The 23949-nt window shown below is 42.6% G+C and overlaps 1 protein-coding gene across 1 annotated transcript in view; it reads right to left on the bottom strand.

Moving 5' to 3' along the window:
- The window catches only part of TUSC3 (tumor suppressor candidate 3), a 406424-nt gene that overhangs the window by 179446 nt on the left and 203029 nt on the right, over positions 1-23949 (bottom strand). The window lies entirely within an intron of this gene.

A 23949-nucleotide genomic window follows, 5' to 3' on the forward strand; every position in this document is an offset into this window, starting at 1 on the left:
CATTACTTTTTTATTATTATGAGTTTGATATTTTGCTCTAGGTTTTTAGTGATATTAGAATGGCAATATATAGTATTTGGAAGACAAACTATGTTGAAGGAAATTCCCACCTTTACCCATGTAACCTTACAGGATTATCTGAATATAGAGGGGAGGGGAGTTGGACCAGAATACAGAAAACCCAACTCAAGCCAAGTTTTTATTCTGCCAAGTTTTTCTTACGGTCAGTCTTCTGGGAAGAGTTGATCTTTTTTACTAACCCTGTGACAGCAAGAGAAGAAATGAGGTGAGCATTTGTCACAAGGATTAGAAGACATAGACAGTAATAATCACCTGACAGAGGTTTTGACCATCTATCACAGACGAGGAGACGGGGCTTTATTACATTGGATGGCCACCGAACAGTTAAGACTGCAGCTGAATGATACAGCGGGAGACACCCCCTGTGTGTAATCAAGGTACTGGAGAGGCTGCAGATGGGCACTGATGAGGATACAGATGGGCACAGTGAGGCTGCATTGTTGGTATGAAATTAGTTTTTGCAGGTTGGGATGTCTGGTATACATCTGGAAGGCTGTTTTAGTGGCCCTTACCGAAGCAGTATATGTTGACGTACTGTATATGCTTATATAAGTCTTGGGAACAAGGCTACGAATATATGGGATTTTTCTCACATTAACAATATGCATATGTTTTTAACTACCTGTATTTGGATTTTAATACCACCTACCTGGTTGGCTAGGTTGTATGTATAGGTAAAAGCCTGTTTTTAACTGATCCATGTCTGTCATACTTTTGGAGGTGATACACCTATAAAGTCCCTCAGTACCTTTTATACTGTCTTTCACAGCCATTTTTTGTATATTAGTTCTGAGATGTGGTGTTGGGCAACTCCATATTGGATTCATGGCATTATTTAGTAGGATCACCAGGTACTTAACAGCTAACAATGAAATAAAAATGCATCAGACTACATTTATCAAAAAGTTAATGTAAACACAGACACATATCTAAAATATTTTAGGGTAACAAACTTTAAAAACTTCACAAAAGAGTGCTGGATTCTGTAATGCAGCATATTGTTTGCAATAGGGAGTACTCATTGCTCAGCATTGGCCACATAACCAGGCTGACTGATGAGAATCTCTGCTTTGTTCGGAGTGCTATCCTCTCCTCTTTTATAGTACTAGTTGGTTTCGTTATAGCTAGACCCTCCTCACTTCTTCCACATTTCCTTAGTCAGTTTTAGGTATTGACAGGGCTTAGGAAAGTCATTGTTTTCTTACATTTCAAAAGACTAGAACCATCCTCTATACTGCAGTTAGCTAAAGTGAAATTGCGTTGTCTTAAACTTCTGTGTCTTATTAAAGAGTTAAGCTGTTGGTGGATGGTGCCAAGTCAGTGGGTGATCATACTGTCCAGACAGACTGGGTCTAAGGAAGTATGTCAATGCATAAAGTGGCATTTGAAACAGAATAGAGTTAAGCTGGCCATACATGGTTCCGTTTTTTCATTTAGCCAGTGAGGTGGATGTAGGAATCCTTGGTACTACTCCATTGTATTTTGACAGCAGGGAAACTCCCACACTGTCAGAACACACAAATCAGTGCTGCAGCCCATTTCTTGCAGGGTTGATCGAGTGGCTTTTATCCAACAAAGCAGTGAAGCAGTAGTCGATCCATAGATCAACTTCTTCCCAACCGCAGTTGCCACACTTGGATTGAAATTCAGCTGGTTCAGCAGGGACTGGCTGAATTTCAAACCATGTGTGGCTAGCTTTAGACCCTTTTCACACCGAGCTGCCCCGGGCGTCAGCGGTAAAGCGGCGTTATTTTTAGCGCCGCATTACCGTCGTTTTAGCAGCGCTATTCGACCTCGGGCAGTTTTAAGCTCCCGCTAGCGGCCGAAAAGGGGTTAAATCCGCCCGCAAAACGCCACCGGAGCGGCGTTTTGCCAGTGGTATCGCAGCGCTACCCCATTGATTTCAATAGGGAGCAGCGGTGAGTTCACCACTCCTTCACCGCTCCAAAGAAGCTGCTGGCAGGACTTTTACTGGCGCCCTGCCAGCGCCCTGCTCCAGTGTGAAAGCCCTCGGGCTTTCACACAGGAGTAAATGGAGCAGCTGTTTTGAGGTGGTTTGCAGGCGCTATTTTTAACGCTATAGTGCCTGCAAAACGCTCCAGTGTGAAAGGGGTCTTAGTTCACCTTTTCATATTTTGTGAAAAGGTGAATTAACCATTTAATGGTTTTCATTTTAAGGACAGCTTGTAAGTACTGACTTGTAAGGTCCTCCTTCAGATTTAAAAAAATCTATTTAAAATCTTTGTTTGCAACAAAGTAAAAAATGTTTTATTTCAGACCGAGATATAAACAAAGGCAGACCGTATATATATTATTTTGATCAATGGCCAGCAGGTGACTATAAGACAGCTAGATATGTCTGAAAAACAGCAGTCAAGGCATGGTAAGAGAAAAATACTTTAATTATCTCATAATCGTGTTTAATGAGATGTCTGAGATCTGTTTTAAAAGCACTGATATAATTTTATATTATTATGTAACTTTTTCATTATTTTAACCTCTGAGATTTCTTTTTTTCGTAACTGAAGTTCAAAGTTGGTTTGAACAGATAGTTTATAACAGCTTGATTGGTGACACACAGAGCAGCCAGATTGACTCCACAAGTTCAATTCTAATTCGCACTTTTGCTATGCTTACAAAACTTTCTCGTTACTTCAGCAGATGGAGTGAATACTCCAAAGAATCCCAGTGAATTTCCTGCAATTTCATCTCAACACAATTCTTAAAAACTATTCAAGTCAATCACTCCAGCTTGTTTACAAGACAAAAAGCAACAGGGTAACACGTTAAATGTGCAACATCACATAGAGCAGAGCAGCAGGAAGCAAACTGATTTGAGATACTGAACACTAATTAGTCAAAGCTCTCGACTAAAGAATATTTTCAACAACATTTATTTACAGTTAATTTTGGTAGGGATACAAATTGATGGAAATGGAAAGTGTCAATTGGCATGTAAAATCTAGTCAATGCTTCTTTATTGTATAAAACTATGATCGCTAATGAATATAATGCTAAAGAAAACATCAGCTTATAAACAATGTTCTCACAAGACAATAAAATGAGCTGCAGCAAAACACTATGGCAGCTCTGAGAAACTGGAAAATGTCCATACTGAGGACAACGGAAAACATCATGCAGGTGTGTGTCTAAGCTATTAAAAAACAAGACATTGCAAGTAATTATCACTAAGCAAGTTACCCAGAACTTAAATTGAAAAATGTCCTTCAAGTACCACCCCCATATCTTCATCTACTTAAAAAGTGTTTGTTGCTTATGTTCTAGAGAAATTACAATAGAGTTTAGTGCTCTGTGTCTGTCTTATTGTGTGTTTTACACAGGCTGCTTGACAATGGTCGCTGTACAAATGCTGTGGATATCAAATCTGCATTTATTAAAAATGAATGGTTACAAAAAAAGGCACATGGGTTCTGAGAGCATTAAAGTGGTTCTAAATCCTTAAAGTTTTTTACCTTAAAGGAGAAGTCCTGGGCTCGTTTGGCTGGACTTCTCCTAAGGGTCACAGGAGTGCAAATCTTTTTGCACTCCTGTGAACCGTTTTCAGCAGAGAGCGATCTGAAGTCTGCTCTCTGCTGATGTCACCAAGTTCAGTCCAGGCACCACATCATCCTGATTTCGGAAGTCTGGATCCGCCAGGTGCCTGGACTGATACCTGTCTCAGCCTGTCAGCGAGCCACTGAGAGGCTGAGACAGGCGCTCCCCGCCCCTTCACAACTCCAGTAAGTGTGGAGGAGCAGAGCAGGAGAGCTGCTGAATAACAGTCAGCAGCTCTCCTTTTGGGGAGCCGAGAGAACTGAGCCACCGGCAATGTTCAGTGGCTTGGTTCTCAGTGCAGAGACGCCGGGGTACAGATGCAGCGTTCCAATGCTGCATCCACCTAGGTAAGTAGGGATGAGCCGAACACCCCCCGGTTCGGTTTGCAGCAGAACATGCAAACAGGCAAAAAATTAGTTAGAACGTGCAAACACCGTTAAAGTCTATGGGACACGAATGTGAAAAATCAAAAGTGCTAATTTTAAGGGTTAATATGCAAGTTATTTTCATAAAAAAGTCTTTGAGGACCTGGGTCCTGCACCAGGGGACATGTATCAATGCAAAAAAAAGTTTAAAAAGAAGTTTTTTCGGGAGCAGTGATTTTAATAATGCTTAAAGTGAAACACTAAAAGTGAAATATTCCTTTAAATTTCGTACCTAGGGGTGTATATAGTATGTCTGTAAAGTGGCGCATTTTTCCCGTGTTTAGAACAGTCCGAGAGCAAAATGACATTTCTAAAGGAAAAAAAGTCATTTAAAACTACTAGCGGCTATAATGAATTGTCGGGTCTCAGCAATACAGATAAAAGTCATTGAAAAAAATGGCATGGGATCCCCCCAGTCCATTACCAGGCCCTTTGGGTCTGGTATGAATATTAAGGGGAACCCCGAACCAAAATAAAAAAAAAAAATTCTGTGGGGGTCCCCCCAAATTCCATACCAGGCCCTTCAGGTCTCGTATGGATATTAAGGGGAACCCTGCGCCAATTTTTTTTTTTTAAATGGCGTAGGGGTCCCCCTCAAAATCCATACCAGACCTGAAGGGTCTGGTATGGATTTTAAGGGGAACCCTGCACCAGACCCTTATCTGAGCATGCAATCTGGCAGGTCACAGGAAAAGAGGAGGGGGCGAGAGAGCACCCACCTCCTGAACTGTACCAGGCCACATGCCCTCAACATGGGGAGGGTGCTTTGGGTTAGCCCCCCCAAAGCACCTTGTCCCCGTGTTGATGGGGACAAGGGCCTCATCCCCACAACCATTGCCCGGTGGTTTTGGGGGTCTGCGGGCGGGGGGGCTTATCAGAATCTGAAAGCCCCCTTTAACAAGGGGACCCCCAGATCCTGGCCCCCCCTGTTTGAAATGGTAACGGGTACCCATATCATTTCACAAAAAAAGTGTCAAAATGTTAAGAAACCACAAGACACATCTTGGGACAAGTCCTTTATTAACAAATAAAAAAATAAAAATGTCCCATGAAGTCCATACATCTTCTTCTCTCTCTCTGCCGATGGACCAAAAAAAAATAAAAAAGATCCGCCTCCATGGGAGGCACCCACCTTATAACGCTTCAGCTCGATGACAGTTCTTTTATAACTGAGGGAGGGGCCACACGGTGATGTACTCGGGTGACCCCGCCCCCTCTGACGCACGGGGACTTCCCAAAGGGTTCCTCGTAGCATCAGAGGGGATTGGGGCCATTTAACATTTTGACACTTTTTTTGTGAAATGGTATGGTTAACCGTTACCATTTCAAACAGGGGGGTGGGATCGGGGGTCTTCTTGTTAAAGGGGGCTTCCAGATTCCGATAAGCCCCCCCGCCCGCAGACCCCCACAACCACCGGGCAAGGTTTGTGAGGATGAGGCCCTTGTCCCCATCAACATGGGGACAAGGTGCTTTGGGGGGCTACCCCAAGCACCCTCTCCATGTTGGGGGCATGTGGCCTGGTACGGGTTGGGGGGGCGCTCTCTCGCCCCCCCTCTTTTCCTGCAGCCCGCCAGGTTGCATGCTCGGATAAGGGTCTGGTGCAGGGTTCCGCTTAAAATCCATACCAGACCCTTCAGGTCTGGTATGGATTTTTGGGGGGACCCCTACGCCATTTTTTAAAGAAAATTTGGCGCAGGTTTCCCCTTAACCACCTCAATACAGGGCACTGTCACCCCCTTCCTGCCCAAGCCATTTTTCTGTTTTCAGCACTGTCACATTTTGAATGACAATTGCGCGGTCATGTTACACTGCACCTTAATGAAATTTTTATCATTTTTTCCCCACAAATAGAGCTTTCCTTTGGTGGTATTTGATCACCTCTGTGGTTTTTATTTTTTGCGCTATAAACAAAAGAAGAGGGACAATTTTGAAAAAACACAATATTTTTTACTTTTTGCTATAATAAATATCCAATTTTTTTTTTTTTTTAACAAATTTTTTCCTCAGTTTAGGCCGATATGTATTCTTCTACATATTTTTGGTAAAAAAAAAAATCGCGATAAGCGTATATTGATTGGTTTGCGCAAAAGTTATAGCGTCTACAAAATAGGGGATAGGTTTATAGCATTTTTATTTATTTATTTATCTTTTACTAGTAATGGCGGCGATCTGTGATTTTTATTGTGACTGCGATATTGCAGCGGACATATCAGACACTTTTGACACATTTTTGGGACCATTCACCTTTTTTGCAGCGATCCGTGCTATAAAAATGCATTGATTACTGTGTAAATGTGACTGGCAGGGAAGGGGTTAACACTAGGGGGCGATCGAGGGGTTAATGTATGATCTAGGGAGGTGATTCTAACTGTGGTAGGAGGGGACTCGCTAGGGGAGGAGACCGATCGGTGTCCCTATGTACAAGGGACACACCATCGGTCTCCTCTCCTCTCTGACAGGACGTGGATCTGTGTTTACATACACAGATCCACGGTCCTGCTCTGTTACCCGGCAATCGCGGGTGCCCGGCAGACATCGCGGCCACCGGGCACGCGCACCGGGTCCCGAGCGGCGCAGCACGCGCCCCCTAGTGGCTCGGGAGGGCGATCACGTCATATGACGTCCGCCTAGAACAACAGAAGCCTCGTCCCTCCGTCATATGACGGTGGGCGGTGGCTTAGTGGTTAATATCCATACCAGACCTGAAGGGCCTGGTATGGAATTTGGGGGACCCCCACGCAAAATTTAAAAAAAAAAAATTGGTTTTGGGGTTCCCCTTAATATTCATACCAGACCCAAAGGGCCTGGTAATGGACTGAGGGGGACCCCATGCCATTCTCTTTAATTACTTTTAACTGTATTGTTGGACCCGACAATTCATTATAGCCGCAAGTACTTTTCAATGACTTTTTTTCCTTTAGAAATGTCATTTTGTGCAGGGACTGTTCTAAACACGGGAAAAATTTATGGGGATACTATAGACACCCACCAGGTACGAAATTTAAAGGAATATTTCACTTTTATTGTTTCACTTTAAGCATTATTAAAATCACTGCTCCCGAAAAAACGTCCGTTTTTAAAACTTTTTTTGTATTGATACATGTCCCCTGGGGCAGGACCCAGGTCCCCAAACACTTTTTAATTTCAATACCATGCATATAAGCCTTTTAAATTAGCACTTTCGAATTTGCCACAAACACCCCAAATTGTTCGCTATTCGGTGAACAGGCGAACACCCGATGTTCGATTCGAACATCGGGCTCATCCTTATATGTAAGTATGATTTGGGAAAAAAAAACAAATCCATACTTCTTCTTGAAACCGTTCTATGCATTAACCACTTCAGCCCTTGAAGATTTGGCTGCTGAATGACCAGGGAATTTTTTGCAATTCGGCACTGCGTCGCTTTAACTGACAATTTCACGGTCCTGCGATGCTGTACCCAAACAAAATTGATGTCCTTTTTTCCCACAAATAGAGCTTTCTGTTGGTGGTATTTGACCGCCTCTGCGGTTTTTATTTTTTGCGCTATAAACAAAAAAAGAGCAACAATTTTGAAAAAAACACAATATTTTGTTCTTTTTGCTATAATAAATATCTCCATTTTTTTTTAAAAAATGCTAATTTTTTCTCATAAAATAATTATGAGGTATTCCTGCGCTATCGTGAACGGGGTTAGGGAGAAAGGAGGGAGGAGGGGAAACCCAATCTCAATAAGATAAGGAAAAGCAGCCTACACCGGATGGGGTACAGCCTGTTCCCAGATAAAGAGAAATAGAATAAAGTGTGGTGCTGCGCTAATCCCAATGAGATTGGTGTGTATTAGTATCCCCTGAAGAAGTCACGTGACCGTGACGTCACGCGTAGGGACGGGACAGGCACTCTTTGACAGTTATTGTATTACGAGCTCGCCGCTCGTCGGATCTCCACCCCGTTTTTAACGTTTTATGTGAGTACTGAGTTTTATACTGTAATAAAAGTGATATGCTTCCATACAATACTACACTATTGTGGGCTTCCTTTCTTAATCTATCTTGGTGACCCCGGGACACTACTTGAAAGGACCAGACGCCCCTACAAGAGAAGCGATCAGGATAGGACCATATTCCCACCATCCTCCATTACAGATTATACCCATGGTCCCTACAAAGGCCGCCATGCCTCTAAATGGCTAAACGCGATTACCCCATTACCCTCAGGTAAGGGGCCACTGCCCACCAATGTGCACACTGTTGCATGAAGATTGACCACTATTGTCACCCATGTTTAGCACAGAAGTCATTACACGCTTTATGGACTTTGATTGATTGTTGGTCGCCGCAAGGAGCACTGCACCTGATAATATTTTGCACGCAGATATGCATGCATATTTATGAACTTTTAGCACTTAGTCACATTCAACTTGCACTGGATGCACTTTAGGTATACATGCACTTATGTATGTATTGATTTATATCTAATTAAGTGAGTTGGCGACTGGTGATAGTTTGAGCCAACTGCGATTTTTATTTATGCGATTTCTATTTATGCTATATTTATTCACCCATGCATTTATGTTTGCTATCATGATGTTTAAGCACTAATCACTTTGCACGTTATATTTATTATTATTTATTGTGTATCTATACTATGATTTTTTGATTATACACACCATCAGCACATAAGGATTCAACTGTCACATTAGGTCATCTTTTTACTGCTCTGTTACAGTTGCAGAGACTAAATTTGGGTGCACTACAAGACACTCACGTGCATAGAGCTAATACACACCAATCTCATTGGGATTAGCGCAGCACCACACTTTATTCTAATTTTTTCTCAGTTTAGGCCGATATGTATTCTTCTACATATTTTTGGCAAAAAAAAAAATCGCAATAACATATATTTATTGGTTTGCGCAAAAGTTATAGCGTCTACAAAATAGGGGATAGACATAGCATTTTTATTATTATTTTTTTTTACTAAAATCGCATTTTTTACTAGTAATGCGATTTTTATCAGGACTGAGACATTATGGTGGACACATCGGACAATTTTGACACATTTTTGGGACCATTGGCATTTATACAGCGATCAGTGCTATAACATTGATTACTGTAAAAATATCACTGGCAGTGAAGGGGTTAACACTAGGGGCGATCAAGGGGTTAACTGTGTTCCCTGGTTGGTGATTCTAACTGAAGGGGGAGGGGACTGACTAGAGGAAGTGATGGATCGTGGATCCTAGCTAATAGGAACGCACGATCTGTCACTGCTGTCAGAACAGAACACGGATTTGTGTGTTTACACACACACTTCTTTGTTCTGTCCCTCGTGCTTGCGATCACTTGTGGCCGGCGTTCATCGCGACCAATCGGCCATGAGCATTGGCACCTCCGTTGTGCAGCAGCGCGTGCTCGCCTCCGGCGGCGGACGCTCGCCTGCTACCCCAATCCCGCGGGCCGATGTATAGCTACGATGGTTTGCGGGATCGTGCCAACCTGCCGCAGTATAATTGCGGTGGCTGGTCGCCAAGCGGTTAAGGTAAAAAAAAAAAAACCTTCTGAGAACCACCTGTGCATTTCCTAGAATTGTAACCTAATACGGCATATCAATATACTCACAGAGAGCCTCAGGGGTAGGAACAAACTCTCCTCACTTCTGCTTTCTTAATCTTCTACTTTCTTGTTCATTTTCTATGGTTCTCCACCTCTGGACTGCCCTTTTCTCTACGTATGCAAGCAGTACCCATATTTGTTTCTACTGATGATTGCACTTTATTCATTTTTACCTTTGTCTGTGTTGCTGTTGGAGAATTTCCAGCAACGCAGAACAATGAGTAAAAGAAAATTTATCTAATGGAGCCCCAGACAGCAGTACAACCTGACAGGTATTCTAATTTTTTCCTACTCTTTGTAAATCTAAAAAAAAAAAAAAATGTTTCAGTTATAGATACACTTTAAATAGATCATTCCTCCACACCCCATTTGTGATTTTAAATATGCCCCCCCCCCCAAAAAAAAAACATAACAGATATTGGAAAATGCAATCCAACTAATGAAGAAGAATTTCAGGCAAAATGGTTATTTGTCAGAAACAGGTAAAAAATTTAGAGCCTGAGCCTAAACATTTTGAGCCTTTGCAACTGCCAGTGACAGTCTATATTCTAAAGCGTCTGAAAAGGATTTGCTACCTTAAAGTGTTTTTTACCACAACATTTCATATTCCTGATATGTGCATGCTGTACTTTGTACTTGTATGAGAAAGTATTCAGTTCTCTTTGTATTGCTTCCTGTATCCCTGGTGTTCCTGTCAGTCCCTCTGGTTTCCTATTAAAAACTGTCCACATTAAGCAGAAGAACTCACTGTGGTCAGCTCTCTAGCTATGCTGGGAACTCAGCTTGCTCTCCTCCAAAAATCAGACTTGTCCTGACACGCCTCCCCTGCACAGCCATTCACTGGGAAGCTCAGTGTACTGCTGCATTCTCCTCCCCCAAGATTTATACATCTAAGAACAAAGGGAATGTGATCACTTGAAAAAGGGAAAAAAAGGTATTGATAATGTTTTTTTATATCTACTGTATGCACAAATGTTTTGCATTTCATTTTTATTTTAAATTGAATAGATTGTTTTATAAGGTGATCATTTACAATCACTTTAACTCTAAACTGGCTGGCTCATGATTGGTGCAAAGGCTTGGCCACCCCAGAGGTACAATCACAAACAAGGCAATTGTGAAAAGGATTAACACATAACATGCATATCACCCCATAGTTCTGTTGCCACTGACCATAAGAAATAATCAATGGACATCAATATTGGATTAAAGCTGGACTTCATAAAAAAATATTTGCATGATTCCATCTGTTCTTTAGATACCAAGCAGAGATATGTACAGTTCTACCAGACAAAAAATTACGTTTACAGGATATGAATGCAAGGAAGAAAACATTCCTTCCATCTGACATAAAACACACTAGATTCTAAATCAAGCTTTAATCAAAATTCATATCCTAGGTAAAGGAAAGATAAAATGGTAAGACTCCCTCTGTGTTGCTGGATAGTCTCTTATTAGGGAGCATCCACTGTGAAATTATGGAGGTTTCACTCAACTGCAGTGCTTACCAATGAGTTCAGTCCAGCCAGGAAATCTTGTTTTAGTACTTTATGGACCACTTTTATTTAAAAATAAAGTAAAGTTCCTTACATCAGAACTTCTACACAGGGGTTTCAAATTCACACAGCATTCAAAGCAGTAACAGCCTCCTGTCTATACAGCAGCTCACCTTGGGCTACAGAGCTTTCAGCCTAGGATGCAGACTTTCAATCCAAAATACAACAGTGTTCACACTATGATTCTGCAGCCACTGTAACACCAGATTTCAGCCTGGACAGTGCAGATGTGCACCTGCAGGAGGCGCCCTGTCTCCCGGATGCAGCCCTAAACTCAGTGGTGGCTGGTGCTCAAAATTTTTTTGGGGGGTGTAAACAAACTGAAAAATGAAACTGTTAGTAATGCAGGACTGTAAATAGCCATTTATCAGGTGATTATATATCATTACTGATAGATAAAACTGTGCCCATCAATTGCAGCCTCACTGTGCCAATCAATTTCAGCCTCACTGTGCCCATCACCATCATAGTAGGCCAATCACATCCACATTTCAAGTAAAAGAAAATAAAACCACTTAACATAAGGTGTCCTTATTAGAGCCCCCTTTTACATCAGATGTCCCAATCAGAGTCCCCCTATACATCAGGTGTTCCCATCAGAGTCCCCCTTTACAATAGGTGTCCCCATCAGCCTCCCCCTATACATCAGGTGTCCTCATCAGAGTCCCCCTATACATCAGGCGTCCCAATCAGAGTCCCCATTTACAGCAGGTGTCCCCCTATACATCAGGTGTCTCAATCAGAGTCCCCCTTTACAACAGGTGTCCCCATCAGTATCCCCCTATAAATCAGGTGTCCCCATCAGAGTCCTCCTTTACATCAGATGTCCCCATCAGAGTCCCCCTTTACATCAGATGTCCCCATCAGACTCCCCTTTTACATCAGATGTCACCATCAGAGTCCTCCTTTACATTAGATGTCCCCATCAGAATCCTCCTTACATCAGATGCCCCCATCAGAGTTCCCCTTTACATCAGATGTCCCCATCAGAGTTCCCCTTTACATTAGATGTCCCCATCAGAGTCCTCCTTTACATTAGATGTCCCCATCAGAGTCCTCCTTTACATTAGATGTCCCCATCAGAGTCCTCCTTTACATCAGATGTCCCCATCAGAGTTCCCCATCAGAGTCCCCCGTTACATTAGATGTCCCCATCAGAGTCCCTCTTTACATCAGATGCCACCACCAGAGTCCTCCTTTACATCAGATGTCACCATCAGAGTCCCCCTTTACATCAGATGTCACCATCAGAGTCCTCCTTTACATCAGATGTCCCCATCAGAGTCCCCGTTTACATAACATGTCCCCATTTACATCAGATGTCACCATCAGAGTCCCCCTTTACATCAGATCTCCCCATCAGAGTCCTCCTTTACATCAGATGTCACCATCAGAGTCCCCTTTTACATCAGATGTCACCATCAGAGTCCTCCTTTACATTAGATGTCCCCATCAGAATCCTCCTTTACATCAGATGTCACCATCAGAGTCCCCCTTTACATCAGATGTCCCCATCAGAGTTCCCCTATACATTAGATGTCCCCATCAGAGTCCTCCTTTACATTAGATGTCCCCATCAGAGTCCTCCTTTACATCAGATGTCCCCATCAGAGTTCCCCATCAGAGTCCCGTTACATTAGATGTCCCCATCAGAGTCCCTCTTTACATCAGATGCCACCACCAGAGTCCTCCTTTACATCAGATGTCACCATCAGAGTCCTCCTTTACATCAGATGTCCCCATCAGAGTCCCCGTTTACATCAGATGTCCCCATTTACATCAGATGTCATCATCAAAGTTCCCCCTTACATCAGATCTCCCCATCAGAGTCCTCCTTTACATCAGATGTCTCCATCAGAGTCCCCCTTTACATTAGATGTCCCGATCAGAGTCCTCCTTTACATCAGATGTCACAATCAGAGCCCCCCTTTACATCAGATGTCACCATCAGAGTCCTCCTTTACATCAGATGTCCCCATCAGAGTCCCCGTTTACATCAGATGTCCCCATTTACATCAGATGTCACCATCAGAGTCCCCCTTTACATCAGATCTCCCCATCAGAGTCCTCCTTTACATCAGATGTCACCATCAGAGTTCCCCTTTACATTAGATGTCCCGATCAGAGTCCTCCTTTACATCAGATGTCACAATCAGAGCTCCCTTTACATTAGATGTCCCGATCAGAGTCCTCCTTTAAATTAGATGTCACAATCAGAGCCCCCCTTTACATTAGATGTCCCCATCAGAGTCCTCCTTCACATCAGATGTCCCCCTCTCCCCCCCCCCCCGTACTCACAGCAAGTCGCCCTCCATCCACCTTCGGACCAGCCACGAAGAATCAGAGAAGCTAGAAGTGACAGCGCGGGACCCGCCAATCACACACCACAGCAGGGAACAATGCCATAGAGGGAGTGTTCAGGGTGCAGAGCTCAGTGCCCTGAGGACTTTCTAAAGGAAGCCAATAGAGCTTCTTGTTTGCCATCACGTGATTGCAAACACGTCATGCTTCCCATAGCAGCTGTGTGTCCGGCGCCCTGCACACACTTAAAGGGTCATTATTTATTTATTTTTTTCAGTGATTGCAGCAGGTCATGCTTCCCATACACCTGTGTGTCTGGCATCTAGCACACACTTACAGGGCCATTATTTACGACGAGTAGCTTTGGGGGGGGCAGTGCCCCTGTGCCCCCTATGGGCGGATCGCCACTGTCTAAACGAAAGCTATGCTCTTGATTATAAAGTCTGTGCATTCCTGCTAGTTTCTAGTACAGGCTTTGTCCCTCCCAAGACTCTTTGAAGCCTCCGAACCCAGCCCGGTAATTACAAAACCCGAAGAAAACTAAAAGACCATTTTTTTCTAAAAACATTCTGGAGCCCCTCATTCTGTATTCGTGAGAACCTTGTGTGCTTTCTACCTCTCTTTTCCGCTCCGCACAATATACATTTCTATTTTAAATGATATATTATATTGCTTCATTACAGTTCTGGGTATGTTTTACAACGAATTAATACAAACCATTTGCATTAACCCGCAATGACAATTGGTAGCAATCAGTAATTAAAACCAATCATACATGATAAGAGTTATAGTGTATATAGATATATATAAACTATATTGCCAAAAGTATTGTGACACCTGCCTTTACACGCACATGAACTTTAATGGCATCCCAGTCTTAGTCCGTAGGGTGCAATATTGAGTTGGCTCACCATTTGCAGCTATCATCTTCAACTCTTCTGGGAAGGCCATCCACAAGGTTTAGGAGTATGTCTATGGGAATGTTTGACCATTCTTCCAGAGGCACATTTGTGAGGTCAGGCACTGATGTGGACGGTCTAGGGTTGAGGTCATGACTCTGTGCAGGCCAGTCAAGTTCATCCACCCCAAACTCGCTCATCATTGTCAAAGTATACTGTATAAATAGTTTTGGGTAGCAAAGGGCTAAAGTCCATATTAAGCTATTTTTTGTTGCCATTGTCTTGTTTAGGATATTTTCCTTCACTTCTGGTCCTGGAGATGCAACAACAGGAAATGAGAAAAAATCTCCCCAAATTGAGGAAAATTCCCACCTCAGTGGCTTGTCACCAGAACATTGTTCCCTTTGAATGATTCATTCCCAACTTTTGAACCCTAAAAATATCAAAATCCTCATCACTTTTTTTTCAGTGTCAACAGTCAAAAGGACAAATATAGAGAGAGGATATTGCAGACGGGGACTCAGGCAGCAATAAAAAACTTGAGATGATCTTACCCTTTCCTGCTCTATCCAAAAAAATAAAATAAAATTTATTTTACATACATTTTATTCAAGGTAATGGTAAAGAACAAAATGCAGTAACCTATAACAACTAAAAATATTGATCTTTCAGTTATCTGCTGCATGACTGACAACAACTGGAAAATGTAGAACTTTGGTTATTTACCCTGCAGGTTCTTCTGATGGGTTTGAGGGATAGTCACACTCATTTTAGTAATGAAATCGTAACCATTAATTGTGAGAAAAATGAATATTAGTAATTTTAGTTATTGAAGCGGACTTTCTCCCTGATACCTTACCTGAAACCAGCACCACTAATGAAATTATTATTGCCAAATACATACATATAATGAATATTGATTCCATTGTCCTGGCTATACACTTTTAAATCTCCAAATTAATGTTTGTATGGAAATGTGTATCTGTGTGTGAAAATTTTCAGTACATTCTATGAAGAATGTTATTCAGAAGTACTTCTTTTGCTTTTAGCATTCCATTTTGGAATGAATGGACTTTCCCAAGTAAAAAACATACACACTGTTAGAATTTAGCTTGTTTGGAAAAAATTCTATTCTATTCTGCTTCAACATTTATTGGACCCAACTAACAATTACAAGATTGATTTAATATTCTTAATAAGACAAACATTCAACTGAATTCTACTAGTGTATGGGCAGCTTTATTTCTTACTTTGTCCCCACATGCTATTAATCTGTACCTCCTTTTGTAAATCTGCACAGTGCACATCAATGGTGGTCAACATAGCTATTTTATTAAGAATTCTGGGAAAAAATACTTTGAGAAATCCCACAAGAATTTTAGTGGAAACAAGTGAGATCTCACCAGGAAGGCAGTGGTGACATAACATTTCCAGGGGGCAACTGTGAGGTGTTTCAGAACAAGTGACCACACCAAGAGGTAGTCCAGTGGCATATCATTCATTGTAGCATCATGTGCACTGCACATGGGCCCCAAAGGCCCACTGTGCTCTGACCCACACCGCATCAATGGATGCTTGTGTAGAGGGATCCCCTGCACCCCGATCAACAGAAATGGCACATCGAGCAGGGGGGAGGCCGGTCTCAGAGAGAAGGTAAGACTGGTTCTCTCCAATACAAATAAAAAGTGTTCTTTATTTGAACAGGAGGAAGTCCAACCCACAGGTGGATGGCTGGGGATCCACACAGAGTGCCCGTCCTTCCACCTGGACAGAGCAGGGAGGAAAAGGGGGGAGCCAGGCATTGAAGGTAAGCAGGGGCACAGGGCGCCCTGGACTGGAGGAGGTTGTTAGGGGATTAATAAGCATTCTTTGAAGCTGCAGTGGCTCAGCTCTCTCTGGTATGTCATGGCTCAGTTGGGCTGGGAGCCTCATGATCAGCCGCCAGCCCCGTGGTGACCCCCCGGCTTATGAGCACCTCTTTGTCCTTCATGTTCACAGTGCCTAACTGGGACTGCACGAGCCCCACCACCCCCTGCTGCCTGATGCTGGAGAGGTTCTCCTCTGTCCTGCAACACTGCCTTCCCTCCTGTCCAAGTGCCCCATTCCTGTCCCGCTGCTCCCTCCTGTCCTGCTGCCACCCTACTGTGACACTGTCCCCCTCTTGTCCCACGGGTCCCTCCTGTCCCACTGCCCACCTTCTGTCCTGCTGCCCATCTCCAGTGATGTTGTCCCCCTCCTGCCCACCCCCCCACCTCCTGTAAAGCTGCCCCCTCTTGTCCCACTGCCCCCTCCTGTCCCACTACCCACCTCCTGTGACTCTGCCCCCCTCTTGTCCCGCTGCCCTCCACTTGTCCCGCTGCTCACCTCCTTTGATGCTGCCCCCCTTCTGTGACCGCCCTACACTCCGCACTCCTCTCCCTGCACATACTACCCACTGCCATATACTCCGCACTCCTCTCCCTGCACACATTACCCACTGCCATATACTCCGCACTCTTCTCCCTGCACATACTACCCACCGTCATACACTCCTCTCCAGCACATACCACCTCCCACAATAAATGTGCAATCTTCTCCTGAACATGCTACCCACTGTTGTACACTTCACACTGTACATTCCCTGTTTAACATTACCACATTCTGCATGTAAGTCATCTCAGACTCTACCACACTCCCTTTAAGCCACCCCAATATTTAGTGCAATTTAAACCACTCCCACCTTTCGCACACTCCATTTTTTTTCCCCTCAGTCCCTAAGGCCCAATTTTGATCTTGCACACAGGCCCACTGATTTCATGATACGCCCCTGAGGTAGTCAGTCATTCTGTTCTTTTATTGAAGGGTTACATACTTTAATAAAGTAAAAAAACATTGGTTTAGAAGACACAAAGCTGCTGACAGCAAGCGAAGTGCTGAGACCAAAATACTGATTGTTCAAATATTTCTATTTCCTATGTACACACATTTATTCATTGATTGCACAAGTCAGGAGCAAGTCATCTAAAATCAGTGTTAGACTGGGCAAATTAATACAAGTTTATTTCTGCTTGGCTGCTGCAAGTTACTGAGCACCAGTGCTCTTTGGACTGACGCCATACACAAGATCAAATACCTTGCAAAATCTAGTGCTGGGTGTGAAATCTGGTCAGAATAAATATTACCAGTTAATTTAGACAGTATCCAGCTATATATTCTCTCAACAACACTAGATTGCAGGGCATGTTTGTAATCAATGCATTATTTTTGATGGAGGGATCAATGTTGAATAAAACCACATTGTATGTAATAGCTATCTGGATAGCAATGTAACTTTTATCTTTAGAATTTCATTGAAATATTAAAATATGACATTTTATTCAAGTTTTCAGTGCCAAAGCACCATGCTGCACACCATACTTTTTTTCAGCACATGCCAGAGCAGCAAAGTGATGTGAACTTCCATGATGTGGAACAAGGCTTTCTGCTTTGTCTATGTATTTGGACTGCATTGGATAAGGCTGCCCAGCAGAGCCTAAGGTAACTCATATGAACGAGACTTATTTCTTGGCTTGCTTGACCTATAAAGCCAACACACTTACAATCTATTGATAATCATGGTTGCTAGCTACATCAGAGAAATGGTCCTATTTCATAACCTCACACTATGGTCTTTAGAACCTTACAAGAGCTTTTCGTTGATTTAAAACATGATATGGTAGCTAGAAAATCTGAGAAAAAGAACACATGACAGATGGAAGGTCACTGCTGAGCTGTATATTATGGCTCCAGAGAAAAATAAAAGGAAGCAGAAAATATATTGTCTCAGAAAGGAGTGAGGTCCTTATATTTCAGGGAGCCGCACAGCTAACTTGTTAATTATGTTCTACTGCCTTGCAGGATAAAGAAAAGTTTGCATTCCCAGACACTGGCTGATCATTCACCTGAGCATGCTTTACAAATTTCCATTTTTCGGAACATTCAGGACCTATGTAGTTTCAAACAGCTGTTAAATGCAATTACTATATTTATTTGGTATGCAGATTAAAGTAAATGTAAACTCTAAGGGCTGTGCGTTGCGGGAATGCCTGTAAAATCTTACATTTTCCTGCAATGAACAAAAACGCACAACCTTTTGCAGATGCACGGTGGTGCCATGAATTGTTAACGAAGTACTATGTGTTTTGATGCAGCGCGGTTCTTTTCTTGAACAGGGTCAGGCACTTTTTTTGACGTGTTTCTCACACATTGGGCAGCCCATTAAAAGTTAATGGGCTGCCCTAAATGTAACATTCGAAAACCTGCAAAAATTCTCATGTGCTCCATTCTCATGCATAAGTGTGATTGGAGCCTAAAATTTAGGGCAATTCGGCCAGCAAGAATTACAGATTCTCGTTGACAGAGTAACTAGCCCCATGCACACCTCTTGTTCAAACAACCAGAGCCAATTGTAGCTGGCCAACTAAGACCTGTCCTAGGTTGCCAATGTGACTTACATGCATATACAGCTAGACCTGCTAATAACCTTAATACAGTTTATATGCTCACATGTGAGAGATAAAAGCAGAGTTATTTACTGTGACTTTATATATAGATGTCATATACCAGTTATATATTGTGTTCACAGAAGCAAACCAGAAATCATAGAGTTAAGCCTTTGTGACTCTCAGGAGTTTTGGCCAGTCACAGCCAATCTCACACTGAGCAAGAGTTTAGGCCAATCACAGCCAGCCTTACATCTATTATTTTGTCTAGAAAATTACAAAGCACATTGCTAAATCTCATTATATCCGAGACAGTGGACCTGAACAGATTGCAGATCCAGCCAGAGTTCAGTTTTATGGAAGCAAGTGGCCAAAATAGGTATTTAATACAGTTATATATGTTACTATTGTTATATAATGTAATTAGAACTGTATACTGAACTAGTTATGTGTTCACCTGTAGTTCCACCAAACCAAATCAAACAAATCAAACCAAATCAAACAAATCAAACCAAACAGCAAATTGCAATATCAAACAAGTAAAACAATTTCTGAAGCCTCAGATATACCTCTCAGAGAGATCATAAAGTGTCTAAGGAACTTTAAAGTGAAAGTACAGACACTGAAGAGAGAAATACATCTACCATTGTATGTAAAATGACAAGATTGAACAGTTGAATCGCCATTTTGTTATACCTTATTCAACACATGTTTGTACATGCACTGCCTGCTGCTAAATTGTTAGTGTTATATATGAATAAAATCTGAAGTTAATAAAGAAGATATCATAGAGGTTTGGTGTGCCCTTTAAACCTACTGCTTCCATAGAACGGCGCTAGAGGAATTATAGAGTAAAAGATAGTCTTGTTTGGACTAAAAGCCACAGAGCATAAGGCACTTCATAGTGCTGCGCCTGCCACAGTAGAACTATTTGTTGCCTTTGAGGGCGAAGCAATAGTGCTCCTCAACTTGCACAGAAAAGAGCGCATTTGAGCAGCAGAGCTACCATAGAGGCCAAAGAACGTGTGTTTTAGTCAATCTGCAGCCGACTCTTAAAGTGGCAGAACGGAAAAGGCAAGATAGTTACAGAAAGAGCGCCAACCCTCCTGCAATCCCTAGAGAGAGAAAGAGACGCATGGTGGGAGACCAGAGTCCAGAGCTAGAGCGCCTACACCGCTACGCACGAAGAGGCCACGTACTGCAGCCATCTAGTTTCCCACCACTAGGCCCAAAACCTGCAGCACAAAGCATCGCAAGTCAGCACAAAGCATCGCAAGTCGGCACAAGGCATCGCAAGTCGGCACAAAGCATCACAAGTCAGCACAAAGCATCGCAAGTCAGAATAGAGAATCAGATCAAGAAAGACAAGTCTCCTTTAAGACTATCCTGCTCTTCAGAATAAGGTCAGAACTTTCCTTTATTACTATCATTGCAAATAGGCTTGAAAAGAAAGAGACATTTTCGTGTTCAGGAATAAAAAGGACTGTAAGTAAAAAGCAAGGGACAGTTGTAGTGCGAGGACTCTAAAGTATTTAAAGTGAAAGTCATTTTTTACTGCCTGCACCTATTGCTATTGTATTTAAAGTGAAAGTCTCCTTAATAGTCGTATTGATTGTTATAGCACTTAAAGTAAAATGTCTAAGTCTAGTATTGTTATGCCATTGTTAGAGGATACAAAGATAGATGAGATAGAAGGTGAAGAGCAAGTGAACCTGTCTGAGGTAGAAGAGTCTGATGCAGCATTAGCCATGGCCCAAACAAATATATCCCAAACAAATGAACTAAGATGCTCAGAACGTATCAGAAAACCGACCCTTAAGATGCTGGAAAATTTAGAGCAAGAAGCAGCATTAAAAGGAAAAAGGTTCACGAGAATGTGCGATAAGTGGAAATCTTACATTAAAGATGTTCGTAGAAAACTAAAGCAAGAAAGTATAAAAGGAAACTTGAGTGACATGATAGAGACAGTAGAAGAATCTGAATCAGAGCTTATGGCAGCATATGTCAACCTGCGGTCATCTACGACACCTTCACAGGATATTGTAAGGAACATGGACATGTACTGCAGTCACTAAAAATTTAGTAAAGCTCATGAGAGAACTATCATCTGAAGCTAAATATGATGAAGTTAAGGCAAGAAAGAGAATGAACGAGCTTTTTATGAGAGACTATGCTAGGTCTTTAGGAGGAACCACAGTCACAAGTAGGACTTCTTCCACTAGCAAAAGTACCAGTAACATATCAGAGTCCTCAAGTACTTTAATAGCAAAAAGAAAGGAACTTGTCGAACAACTTGCTGTCAAGAAAGCAGAAATTGAGATGGAATCCACAATCGAGGCGCAGCGTATACGAATAGCAGAAATGGAAAGGCTGAAGGAAGTTAAGATTATAGAAGCCAGACTCACGAAGAGGACATGAATAGTAATCATAAGTCCAAATCTGTACTAAGTGAAGATGCAGACTCCTACTTCCTTTCATACGTCCAGGAGAATGGAAGGAAATCACTAATATATAATGAAGAAAAAAGTCATTACCCTTCAATCCTTGCTCAGAAAAACAAAAAGAGAGACTCACCCAATTCAGAACTAAGTGAAAAAAATAAAACAGGATAATTCTGTTCCTAGATGTCACTGCAATGATCAGGAGAATGTTGCGACTATTGTCCCAGCAAGACTTCCTGTTCCGGAACCTACTGTATTTTCAGGAGACATACTGAAGTTCATAGAGTGGAAGGCAAGTTTTGAAATGATCATTGAACATTATTGCTCCAGGCCAGTTGACAAGTTATTCTACCTTCAGAAATATGTTGGTGGAGAAGCAAAGAAAGTTCTCGAAGGTAACTTCTATAGAACAGATGAAGAAGCGTACAAGCAAGCTTGGGAAAAGTTAAATGCAAGATATGGTCATCCTTTCTTAGTACAAAGAGCCTTTAGGGAGAAATTGAATAACTGGCCTAAAATAGGTCCTAAAGAACATTTCAAACTCCAAGAGTATGGTGACTTCCTGCAAGCATGCAGCAATGCCATCCCACATGTACGAGGACTAGAAGTACTGAATGACTATCTAGAAAATCACAGGATGCTAGCTAAGCGACCTGAAGAAGTGGCTTCTAGATGGAATCGCTATGTGACTGAACAGTTAGATCTAAGTAAGAACTTCCCAAGTTTTGGAAAGTTCTCTGAGTTTGTTAATAAGGAAGCACAAATAGCATGTAATCCAGTAACAGCATCTTACACCCTAAAATCCTTAGAAGAAAGGCCTGCGAGAGATATAAGACGTGCAAGAGCAACTAGCTTTGCAACCGACACAACAGCTAAAGGTCTAGATACCTACCAGAGCAAGTTCAAAGTCACTACTGGGATCAGTAGAGAGACAGAACTGACAAATCCTCAGACTACCTTTAAGTGTATGTTCTGTGGAGAGAACCACTCTATACACAAGTGCCAACAATTGAAGGAGAAATCCCCAAATGAAAAGAAAAAGTTTGTACTTGATAACCAACTGTGTTTTGGGTGCCTAAGAAAAGGCCATATTACTAAGGAGTGTAAGAAAAGGGCCACATGCAGCGTGTGCAAAGGACGCCATCCTACACCACTACATGAAGAACGTCCAAAGAAGGATAAATCCTCAATACCTAAAAATGCTGAGGAAGAAAAGAAAGAATCGGTATTCTCTTGCAGAGTGAGGGAAAGCAACGGTACATCAATGGTTGTACCAGTGTGCATTTCAAATCCTAAAAGGAAGAATAAGAAGGTATACGCCTATGCACTATTGGATGCCCAAAGCGATGTCACCTTCATTGATCAAGAAATCTGCAAGAAATTACAAGTGGCTACAGAACCAGTGAAGCTCAAACTTACCACAATGAGGGGGAGAGACAAATTAGTGAACAGTCAAAGGGTCAAAGGATTGAGAGTTAGAGGACTTCATTCAAACCTCACATTGGATCTACCTCCAGCTTATACGAAAGACAATATACCTCTAGATCGAGATCGCATACCTACCTGTGAAACAGCCAATAAATGGGAACACTTATCTGTCATATCTCATGAAATATCCCCACTGAAGGAGTTTGGTGTTGGACTGTTGATAGGTTATGATTGTCCCGAAGCTTTGGTACCACGAAGGGTGAACCCTACGCTGTTTAAACTGATCTAGGATGGGGCGTTGTTGGAGGAAAACAGCAGATTGCAAACTCAAGACAGGTGACAGGATTGTGTCATCAAATATCTGTCCAAGAGTTACCAGCTGTAAGTTCAGCGGCAGTAATCAAGATCCTTGGATCTGACTTTGCAGACATAAGTTCTAAAGAGATACCCAGTGAAAGTCACACAGAATTGTCTATGGGTGATCCAGAAGTAAAAATTGTACAAACATTGAGCACTGCCGCCAAATGTCAAGATGACATACTTGAAAGACTAGCCAGATGTTCAAGATGGAATACAGTAGTAGCTCGAATTCAACGTTTGTCAAAGGGAATCAGAAAGAAGGAATCATTGAATGTAGAGGAAAGGATGAAAGCTGAAGAAACAGTAATAAGACTCATTCAACAGAGATTCTATAGTGAAGAGTAATGCCGTGTACACACGAGCGGACTTTCCGGCATACTTGGTCCGGCGGACCGGAGTCCACCGGACAATCCGACCGTGTGTAGGCTCCGATGGACTTTTTCCCAAAAGCCCGCCGGACCTAGATTTGAAACATGTTTTAAATCTTTCCGTCGGACTCAGTTACTGGCGGAAAGTCCACTCGTCTGTGTGCTGGTCCGACGGAAAGCCCGCTCGTCTGTATGCTGGGGTCCCCCCTAAAATCCATACCAGACCCCGATCCAAGCACGCAGCCCAGCCGGTCAGGCAAGGGGGTGGGGACGAGCGAGCGCCCCCCTCCTGAACCGTACCAGGCCGCATGCCCTCAACATGGGGGGGCGCCTTGGGGGAGGGGGTGGCCCTGCAGGGCCCCCCGCCCCAAAGCACCTTGTCCCCATGTTGATGAGGACAAGGGCCTCTTCCCGACAACCCTGGCCGTTGGTTGTCAGGGTCTGCGTGCGGGGGACTTATCGCAATCTGGGAGCCCC

This window comes from Aquarana catesbeiana, linkage group LG01, assembly GCF_042186555.1.
Source record: "Aquarana catesbeiana isolate 2022-GZ linkage group LG01, ASM4218655v1, whole genome shotgun sequence".
Classification (NCBI taxonomy): domain Eukaryota; kingdom Metazoa; phylum Chordata; class Amphibia; order Anura; family Ranidae; genus Aquarana; species Aquarana catesbeiana.